We start from the raw sequence: 11,159 nt of genomic DNA on the forward strand, positions 1-11,159 counted from the left end.
TTATTCTTATGTTAATCCCCATACATTACATCATTAGTTTTAGATGAAGTGTTCCATGATTCATTGTTTGTGCATAACACCCAGTGCTCCATGCAGAATGTGCCCTCCTCAATACCCACCACCAGGCTAACCCATCCTCCCACCCCCCTCCCCTCTAGAACCCTCAGTTTGTTTTTCAGAATCCATCGTCTCTCATGGTTCGTCTACCCCTCCGATTAAACCTTTCTTTGGTTCTTTCAACATTCCTTACTTCGAGGACACAGATGTAGTCCAGTTTGATGGAGAAAAGCCATGGGATCAAAATGAATGACCAGAGCAAAAAAAATATTAATCTATCAAAATATCATTATGCCACATAAGTAACTACAGAATATAAGTATTGTAATAGAGAATGCTCTAGTAACATAGAAAAGAATTACTAGTCAAATATAGATATTCTAAATTACATAAAAAGTAGTGTTAGATTTAATATCTTTTTTCTGATCTCCCTTCCACCTAGTTTCTCTCATAAGAAATGTTTATGTTTATGGATGCTAGTTCATGTGAAAATCTGTGTATCTATTATATCTCATTTAGGTTATCTTTATTTATCTTGTCCTAAATGCAAACACAAAGTTTCGGGGTATTTTTTTAAATCAGAGATATATTATCATTATTCACTTAAAAGCTAATAATAATTATGTAGTTCCCCACATCACAGTTCTTATCCCTAAGGAGGTACAATAACGTCAGAGCAAGTATCCTATGCATACAGAGATGCTGGGGGGAGAAAGAATCCTACTTATATAGAAGAATATAGGAGAGGAAGCTTTCCCCCCACCTCTACTAAAAAGAAAAGAAAAAAGAGAGAGAGAGAAATCGTTGCTTCTCAGAGACAGAATGGAAAGGATCCTGTATTCTTATTCTAACCTTTTGGAAGTAAATAAATCTTTAAGGGCCATAATCACAATGTCTTCAGTTTTGCAACACAGAAATGTCTCATGGTCTCATCCCCCCCTTGAAATGCAAACACATATCTCCAGAGTCAATAATTCTCTTTTGAGTTCTCACTATTTATACCATTGTAAATTGTTTACCAGGCTGGTAGTCCAGTATCCAAAGTTTCAGTGAAATTTCAGTTTAAAAAAAAAATCTATGATTGGATCTAAAGACAAAGATATTTTTTCTACCCCACACATCTCAGATACAAATACATAGAGGATACAGGAATTCTACTTGGTATTCAGAGTACATAAACCATCTTCAACTTCCATAAATCTCAACTGCAATGAACAAATATCTATTTTTAAGAATCTATAAACAAATTCCATATATTTGCCCAGTGACTGTCTCTAGTCTTAGTGCTAGAACCAATATCAATTGAACATTGAGTATAAAAGGGCTTCAGAAAACCAGAGATAATTTCTTTTTGGAGATCTCAGAATGGACTGTGGCAAAACTATTATTATTTTATTTCTTACTGTGAAAAAACTATTATTATTTTATTTCTTACTATACTTGACATGAGCTCACATATAATTATCACAAATAAAATATAACACATTTGCTAAAAAATTAAGTAAAAAGCCACATTTGGAATAAAGCTAGATTTCTAATTTTTACATCAATGGTACTAGAAATGTTTTGATGGTAAACAGTCACTGTTAAATTTATATGATATTTTATAATAGTTTCCCTTTTCTAATACAACAAAAGGAGAATCTCTTTTTTTTTTTACCCTCTGTTCAGGTATCTGTTTCAAGACCATTTAAAGACAAAATTCTTTTAAAGCAAAATTTATCTCTGAAGAAAAAATATTTTTAAGTCTTTTAATTTAGAAGACATTTGTTAATGTGAAATTGATTTTAAAAAATGGAAGTAGAATTAAATTAAATTAAAACTTGAGATTTTTATTGCTTATTAAATTAACTTTTCAACTCAAAGAACTTTTTGTTTTAAAATCTCTGAAACTTTGAAATCAGTATTTCTTTATCTTTGAATAGAAACACAGTGACATTAAAAAAACAATCTATAAGCACCATTTATGAGAATATACACTAATTGAGACTGTAGTCAAACGGTTTAAATAAGACACTAAACATTAGGGATATTTAGTGTTCATTTTAATGCTAACTTAAGAGAATTGTAATAAGTTCGGATTTGCATTGTCTTATTTTTACTAGGTAGTTAGTAATACCTCACCTACCTTACCAGACTATTGTATAAATAGGTGTAAGCAGAAGCATTCAAAAACTAAGGAATCCTATGAATACAAATGAAGAAAATCCATTATGTTAATAAACCCTGAATGTTTCTAAATTGTCTCAAGACATTTTCAGCATAACTATATGATTGTACTTTGTGTGGCTAAATGTGAAGATGTTATTTGTAGTCTATGTAACTGCTTTGTATTCGCTTATGAAGTGTTCATAAAATATGAATATAATAGGGTATACATCAAATCATCTTCATTTTTCTGAGATGAATTCTGTTGAATGTTTGATCACAGGTGCATCAAATAGTTTTGTGTAAAGATACCTACTTATGCTAATTTGCTCAATCAAAAATACATAAAGACAATCTAATGTAGCAGGATGCAAAAACTAAATCCCATTTTCCCTAAAATTTGTTTATTTGAACAATCTATTTTTAATCTGTATAATTTTTATCTAGGAAATCCAAATTTCCATGAGCATAATTGAACATACAACAGGCAGAGATTTATCGTTGTGTCTAAGACCCCAATTTTGATTTTCATATAAAATATGTGATTTTCACACACATAGGTTATCTTCTATAAAGGAAAGTAATGAAGCAATTATCCACCAACACCAGGACAAATGGGTTCACAAGATTTTGCTAATAGTGGGCAATAACTAGATAAGCACAAACTAGTGGGTTTGGTTACAGCTGGCTAAAACTGAGGGGTAGGAAGACAAAGACTCTTTCCTGGATAATGTGACATTTGAGAACTGGACCTTGCAAGAAACATGGGTGAGCGGAGGTAAACGAAATACAACTAGGAAAGGCAGGGGAACAGGAAACTGCAGGATCTATTTATTGACTAATGAGTAGTGGTTGGTGTGAAGGGTAATAGAATACACTACCCACAAATAAACCACTTTGATAAATTTATTATTTTGAGCTTAGGCACTTGAAAAACAGCAAATACAGGGAGAGGCTTTCTCTGAACTCCCCTTATCTGCAGAAAGACAGATCCCCAAAAAAGAACTCAGTTGTCATAAATGTCCTCTGTGGAGTTTCATCAACCAGGGAAGACTGACTCATTATAGGAGAGACTAGAAGCGACACCACACCCAATCAGACTCTGTCACAAACTATCATATCCCCCCATTTTTCTTCTGGGGCCTACTCATCTTTCCTAAAAATCATTTACTCTATCCTAAGAAACATACACCTCCCACCCTGCCATCCCTTTCTCTACTAAGATGATTGTTAAGTCTGAATTCTAAGCCACCTCAGGAAGTTACTAATTTTTCTCTGGGTATCTCCCATGTATACATGAGATTACATGTTAATAAATTTATTTTTCTTGTTAATCTGTTATTACTGGAGTCTCAGCTAAAAACATAGAAGGAGAAAAGGAAAAATATTTTTCCTCTCCTATAGGTAGAAAACAGGAGAGGTGCAGGGAAGTGAGCAGGGAAACTGAATCATGAAGTGCAGTCAGATCACCAAAAAATTTGCATATCAGGGAAAGAGTTTGGACTCTATCCCACAGAAAATGAAGAGCCAATGACCGTTTTTAATCATAAAAGTAGCATAGGTAAAGCTATCCAGGAAGCAGGAACTAACTTGTCAACATAGTATGAGCAGAGATCAGAAATAGTTGAGAAGATACTGAAGTCATACAGGGGGTTGTAAGCTAAGGCATAATCCATGGAATGCTAATGGGCAGATGAATAGGGGGTATAAGGTCATTAAATCTTAAGGACTTGGGGACTAGATGGTGGAAGTGAAGGAGGAGCCAAAGGCAAATGTCAGTGATTTTGAGAGAGCAGGAGGATGGCAACTAAAGGACACTCATTCCAGTATTTTATAAAATCTGCAGTGGCTTTCAAGAGATCAAATTTTATGTTTTTATTAATCCACTCAGTTCTTCCATTCTATTTTCATTTACATTACAAATGAGGGAGCAAAATAACATGGTGGCTAAATAACAGAAATTGGGATCAGACCAAAATGGTTTGAATGTCATCGATGCCACTTTACAGATGTGTGATTGAACAAATTATTTAACTTCTCTAAACTTTGCTTTTTTCTGTTGTTAAAGGAAAATACACACTATTATGAGAATTAAAAGTGACAGTATGCATAAGATAGCTGGTAGGATAAATTCGAGTTTAAATCTCTATGTAATGTGGTGATAACAGTAGAGATGATAACTTTCCTGAAGGAGGGGATTCTGGAAACATGGTAAACTCATTGTGACTTGGCTCCTTTCCTTGTATTCCCAACACCAAGCTTCTTCTCCTACCTGATGCAAACAGCTGCTGGGATTGACTGATGACAGGATGTAACTAAGGCTGTGGACTGTATTGAAAGGTGAGGGAAAGTGAGGTTGGGTGAGTTTCCCAGGACTTCTCTTGGGGACTGGATACATGGCTAAAAAGGACACAGTATATTTGCATACATACAGAGAATTAAAATTGAAAATTTAAAAGCACTTAAAAGAAGCTAAAAAGTTACTATTGAATTGTAACATAAAAGAGAGTTGAAAATTGTAACTGATGCAAAGGATGCCTTAGTTATTTTAATGAACTAGTTATTTTAATGAACTAGTGCATTTAACTCTGGAGTTTTCATGGAAGAAGATGCCCTCAAATGAGCAAAAAATAATTGACTCCTTGTGACCTGATGGACTATACTTCCTGATGGGGAGGAAGTATAGTTGTTCTTTGGGCAATATAAACTTTAGTATGGGTCTTATACTATGGAAAAGATACATTATACATATGTTCATAAAAAGGAAACTCTTTTCAAGAGCCTTACCAAAATGCAAAATCATCCTGAAATGTCAATAGAGTAGTTGTAATACAAGCCAGAGGATTCAAGAAATGAGTAGATGACAAAGAAGTTAATTTAATGTCATTAGTCTATTCTTGAAAATATTTGGTGAAGAAGAGGAGAGAGGACAAGAGCTCAGTACTATAGCAAAGCTGAGGATAAATTTTGGTTCTGTCTTTATAGTACAAGAAGACCTGGACATATTTATAAACTACAGTAAATAGTTTACAGAAAATATAGGTACTGAAAATATACATTGAAGATATAAGAAATGAAGGGAAAATTGATGGGAATGTTACAGGAGCTACTTGGTACTGGACTTATCATTGTGTATAATAGAAGTCTACATATTGGTTTATACTCCCACTGTGAGCCCTATGAGGGCATCAGGCACATCTCTCTTGGTCACATTTATATTCTCAATGCTCAGTGCATACTATCATATTCTCAACTACTTGATAATAAATGGATATATGAGATCGAAAACATAGTCATAAGTGTTAGCTTTATGGGGGGGCAGTAAAATAAACAAAGTTAGAGCGAATGGCTGAAATCTTTGCAGTGAATCAGTCTGGAAGGAAAACTTTGAAGCAGGAAGATGGGATTATTGTAATGTTAGTGAGAAGGGAGAAGAAGCTGGTGAATATGAATGGTTTGGGCTTCAAAAGAAAAGGTGTTTTTGCTTTAGAGATTAGAGGTTAAAGATAGACACTTTGGAGTCAGCCATATATATGTGTGAATCCAAGAGCCAATGTTTATAAATGTGCAAAGTAATAATTTATATTTGCTTCCATGTTCTCATTTGTTGACAAGAAAATAATACCTAACCACTCCCCGCCCCCAGCAGATTTGAGCACTACTAGAGCTAAGTCATCAGCCCAACCAAGCCTGCCATTTAGCAAGCAGCACACCCATTGTTAGGTTTAGGTTTCACTGAGTGAATGTGTAGAACAATGACCTGCATACGGGAAGCCAGGAAGAGCCTAAGACTGACACATTGCTCTGTAACTTCTAGGCCGGGCTTTGAGGGATGTGTCCTCATAGGAGCAAAGTCAGAATCTGAACCTGAGAGCATGACTTCCAAACCTGGCTCTCCCACTTGCCAGCTGCATGGTCTTTGGAAATTCACTTATCTGAGCGTCAGTTTACTCGTCTTTAAAATAAGTTTAACAGGGTGCCTGGGTAGTTAAGCGTCTGCCTTTGGCTCAGGTCATGATCTCAGGGTCCTGGGATCCAGTCCCACATGGGGCTCCCTGCTCAGTGGGTAGTCTGCTTCTCCCTCTGGTCCTCCCCCTGCTTTTGCTCACATGTGCTCTCTCTCTCTCAAAGTAAATTAAAAAATAAAAATTTTAAAAAATAAAGTAAGTTTAACAATAACATCTAACTTAAAGAGTTGCTTTGAGGATTAAATGAATTAATGTATGTAAAACAGAACAGCATTTGGCACATTAAGAAGTGTATGAATACATTAAAGTTAGAAAGAATATTTTAGGGAAATGAGGATGGGATACAAGCATTGGTCAAGAGAGAATACAGGTTGAGTGGGAAACAGAAATGGAATGGATAGGGATGAAGTATAAGATGAGGCAGAGGTACCTGGGTGTCTCCGTCGGTTAAGTCCAACTCTGGATTTCAGCTCAGGTCATGATCACAGGGTTATGAGATAGAGCCTTGTGTCAGTCTCCATGCTCAGCGGGGAGTCTGCTTGAGATTCTCCCTCTGCCCCTCCCCTGCTCCTGTTCTCCTTCTGTCTCTTAAAAAAAGAGAAAGAAAAAAAAAGATGAGGCAAGATAGAATGGAAGTATGGCAAATGAACGTAAAAATTAAAAAAAAAAAAAAGAAAACATAAATGTGAAGGCTCATTTTAAGACTGGTTCAAGCAACTATTTTAATTGTATAATCTAAGGCCAGAGTTATGGGAACCCAAATAATAAAATAGAATTCATTGTTCTGAAAATTATGTTAAAAAGCAAACAAAACATTTTTTAATTGTTTTCCCACATATCTTGTTCTAGTTCACTCTTATTAACAGACTTTTTGGAGAAAAAGATGGTTTTATACTTATTGGCAACTGTGATTAAAGTATCTGCTGTTAATTTAAAATTTGAAGAATTGGGACGCCTGGGTGGCTCAGTCAGTTAAGCGGCTGCCTTCGGCCCAGGTCATGATCCCAGGGTCTTGGAATCGAGTCCCACATCAGGCTCCTTGCTCAGCAGGGAGCCTGCTTCTCCCTCTCTCTCCTTCTGCTTGTGCTCTGTCAAATAAATAAAATCTTTAAAAAAAAATAAAAATAAAAAATAAAATAAAATTTGAAGAATTGACAACACATTTTTCTTTCAACATGTCTCAACTGGAGCTTTTCAATACTTTTTTTTATTATAAGACTTGAAATAACAGAAACTTTGTACTGTGTGGATTCTGGTCAAATTTTAAAACAGGAAATATTGAAAAGTTGAAATACTAATATGTGGCTGGATGTGTTCTATGCTCTATAAAAATGCAGAGTTCGAGAAAATAAAATTATCCATTTTTATATTCATCTCTTATTTATATGGAAATTTTATATTTATCTACCTATATGTCTATGATCTACAAATATGAGGAGAAAGTGACAGATGCAGGTAGATAGTCCAAGATTTGAAAACCAATCTTCTTGATCTTTATAGATCTGGTAGGCATAAATAGGTCAGATGTAGAGTACTGAATAATAATAATTACAAAATTTATTTATTTATTTTATTTTATTATTTTTTTATTTTTTTATTTGAGAGAGAGAGAATGAGAGACAGAGAGCATGAGAGGCAGGAGGGTCAGAGGGAGAAGCAGACTCCCTGCTGAGCAGGGAGCCCGATGCGGGACTCGATCCCGGGACTCCAGGACCATGACCTGAGCCGAAGGCAGTCGCTTAACCAACTGAGCCACCCAGGCGCCCCTAATTACAAAATTTATTAAGAAAATTTTTGTACTTATAGTATGTGGATAACTAAAATAAAACTTACGGAAATTGAGTAGTTTATGAGAGCACAATTTCATGGCAATATCCTTCACATCTTTCTCAAGGTTTGCTTGCTTAAACAAAGATAAATGATAAATGATATCATAGAAAATTTGAAAAATATAAGTATGTTTCTATTACTTGATTTATTCCAGAGTTTTTGTAGGAAAAACCAGAAAATCCAAACTTTTTCTAAGTATTCTAAGTATTATGTATAAAGTTTAAATATATACAATTCTTTAAAAACAACAACAACAACAACAAAAAAAAACCAATCCTGGTAACCAGGATTCCAGAAGAAATAAATGAATAAAATTCTTTAAAATTTTCTAAATTGATTCTAGAAGTTAGTTCCTGAAGAGAGATGAACAGCATAGAAGGATCTTTTAAGTTGGTATTTAAAATCATTTTTCTCAAGAATATTTTAATGATTGGAAAAAACATTTATAATTTTTATCATATGATTTCACTTATATGTGGAATTTAATAAACAAATGAATAACAAACAAAAAAGACCCGTAAAGATGAAGAACAAACTGATTATTGGAGGAGGGTAGGTGGGGAGAGCAAAACGGGTGAAGAGGAGTGGGAGATACAGGCTTCCAGTTATGGAATAAGTCACAGGAATAAAAGGCACAGCATAGGGAATATAGTCAATGGTATTGTGATAGCGTTGTAGGGTGGCAGACAGTAGTTACGCTTGTGGTGAACATGGCATAACATATAGAGTTGTCAAATCACTATGTTGTGTACCTGAAAGTAATGTAACATTGTGTGTCATCAAGTATACTCAAAAAAAAAAAAAAAAAAAAAACTTACAAATGCTTTCACTCAAGTTTCAGAGCTGGAAATAGAAACCACTCCAAGGACATGATACAGAAAGGATTTAGTACTAGGAATTAGGTGCTTACAAAATTATTTTTAAATGATAACAGATTCGATGTCCGTAAACCCTCCAGCGTTTTTTGGTTTTACCATCCCGGCACAGAATCTGCGGCAGACAAAGGAAGTCAGCGCTCCTTACTGCCTCTCTCACTGTTGCTTTCACGATGGCCTCACATCTGTGAGGCTGGTTACCAGGCACTAGAACCTGGAGTCTAGTGCCGCAAATATTCGTGATTTTCAGAATCGCTTCTCGGCTAACATAGCTGCAGAAAAGGACCTCCATGTCATCTCTGAATTCCAAATTTCACATGATTGTATCTTAACTCGAAACCTTTACTGCAAAGGAGTCTCACAAATGTAGTTTTGAGCTTTCCAACCACTGCCAATGAAGACAGGGTAAAATGGAGTCTGAGCAAGTCCATTCATGCCTGTGTCACAAGCAGAACATGAAGCCGCATACACCATCTGATTTCAAAATCCTAGGGGAAAAAAAAAAAAGTTTAGCTGGTGATTGTATGCAGGTATTGAAATATAGGATGATTTTAGTTTTCTTCTTTGAATATTTATTGTTAAATTCACTAAAGTAAGAATATGGTACTTGTTTTAATTTTTTTAAATTTAAATTCAATTAGCCAACATATAGTACATCATTAGTTTTGATATAATATTCAATGATTCATTAGTTGCATATAATTTTTTAAACATGTATACATTTGTGCCTGTGTAGTAAAGAATTTGGTCTTGTCCATAGAGAGGACTGGCAGGTATCCCTGGTTCCTAGGGTTAACTTCAAAACCCTTGGAATTTCCAGAGTGATTGAATGATCTTTATTTTTCATGATAAGCCCCTGGAACCACATTTGAAAATCTGATACTTTATGCTACAAGATGATGCAGGGAGGGCCTCTCAGATCACAAGATATCACATGGACTCCTAGGGCACCAGAGAGTGGGGACTGACCATGTGGGAAAATTAACCAATCAATCATGCCTACTTAATGAATCCCCAATATGAACTCCAGACTCCAAAGCTCGAGTGAACTTTCTGGGTTGACAATATTCCACGCATGCTGTGATACATCAACATGGGTAGACTAATGTGCCTTGAGGACAACAAAAGCTTTGTGTCTGAACTCTCCCAGACTCTGCCCTATGTGTCTCTTCCTTTGGCTGATTTTAATATCTCTCTTCCCTGTAACAAACCATAACCATGGGTATAACCACTTTTGATGTATTCTGTTAGTCCTAGTGAATTACTGCAAGTGAAGGCGGCTTGGGGAACTTGAATTTGCAGTTCATGCCAAAAATGAGGGCAGTCTTGTGGAGGACTGTGTCTCCAGGTCTTGCAGTCTGGCCAACTCCAGATAGTACCAGTCAGAATTCTTTATGGAAACCATAGAAAAGGAGTCTGGCTAATAAAAGCAAAAAGTCTTATTGGGAATATACCCGGTAGCTCACAGAATCTATAAGAAAGCTGAGAAAAGACTTTGAAAATAGAATAAAGGAATTCAGGTCTGAAAGAAGCCTTTTCAGGTCACTCCACATGAAAAGCATCCCCTATCACTCTTCCTGGCATAATTCTCTGTTATATCTGTCAACTGTGTCTATTCTACTATTTAGTATACATGTTTTCTTCTTTCAAAGTATAGATTGAAAAGAGTCACAGACTCTTCCCCTCTTTGTTTCTACTACCCTTGGGTATGCCCCTTACTTACCAACCCAAATCTTGGCTGTGTGACTTGCTTTGGGGAATGGAACAATAAAAAAGGTAACATGAACAGAGATTTGAAAAGTGCTTGTCCACTTTGAAACTTGAGCCTACGCAAGCCTGCAAAAGTGTGGGAAACTGTGTACAGCAAAGTTAAAGTGCTCTAGTTAACTTCATGCTCATTGCCAGAAACGTGAGTGAGGCCAAGACATTATGACCATCACTAACATACCAGTTGACCCCAGACACCCACACACTTGAGACAGTTTATATATATATATAAATATTGCCCTGAAGTTATATATATATATAAAACTTTGTTATATATATATAAAACTTTGTTATATATATATAAAACTTTGTTATATATATATATAACAAAGCAAAACAACGTACTCAGCTAATCCAGATAATCCTAAAATAGGAAAAATGGGCATGTTATAACCTATAAGCTACTAAGTTTTGAGGTAGATTGTCTTATAGGAATAGATAACTAATACAAAAACTGGTGCCAATCAAGAGTTAAATTGTTTTACTCTTTGCCTGTAGTGTGAATGTTGAGGGA

At 35.3% G+C, this 11,159-nt stretch overlaps 1 long non-coding RNA gene across 1 annotated transcript in view; it reads right to left on the reverse strand.

The window, feature by feature from the left end:
• LOC115940231 (uncharacterized) overlaps window positions 1-6,780 on the reverse strand; it is a 40,214-nt gene extending 33,434 nt beyond the window's left edge. The window contains exon 1 of the long non-coding RNA XR_004075020.2: window positions 6,604-6,780. This is a non-coding gene — a long non-coding RNA (uncharacterized LOC115940231). The remainder of the gene's footprint in view (window positions 1-6,603) is intronic.
• Between the last annotated feature and the right edge of the window lie 4,379 nt (window positions 6,781-11,159).

The sequence above is a fragment of the Leptonychotes weddellii genome, chromosome 2 (genome assembly GCF_054177405.1).
Source record: "Leptonychotes weddellii isolate Sample4059 chromosome 2, ASM5417740v2, whole genome shotgun sequence".
NCBI lineage: Eukaryota > Metazoa > Chordata > Mammalia > Carnivora > Phocidae > Leptonychotes > Leptonychotes weddellii.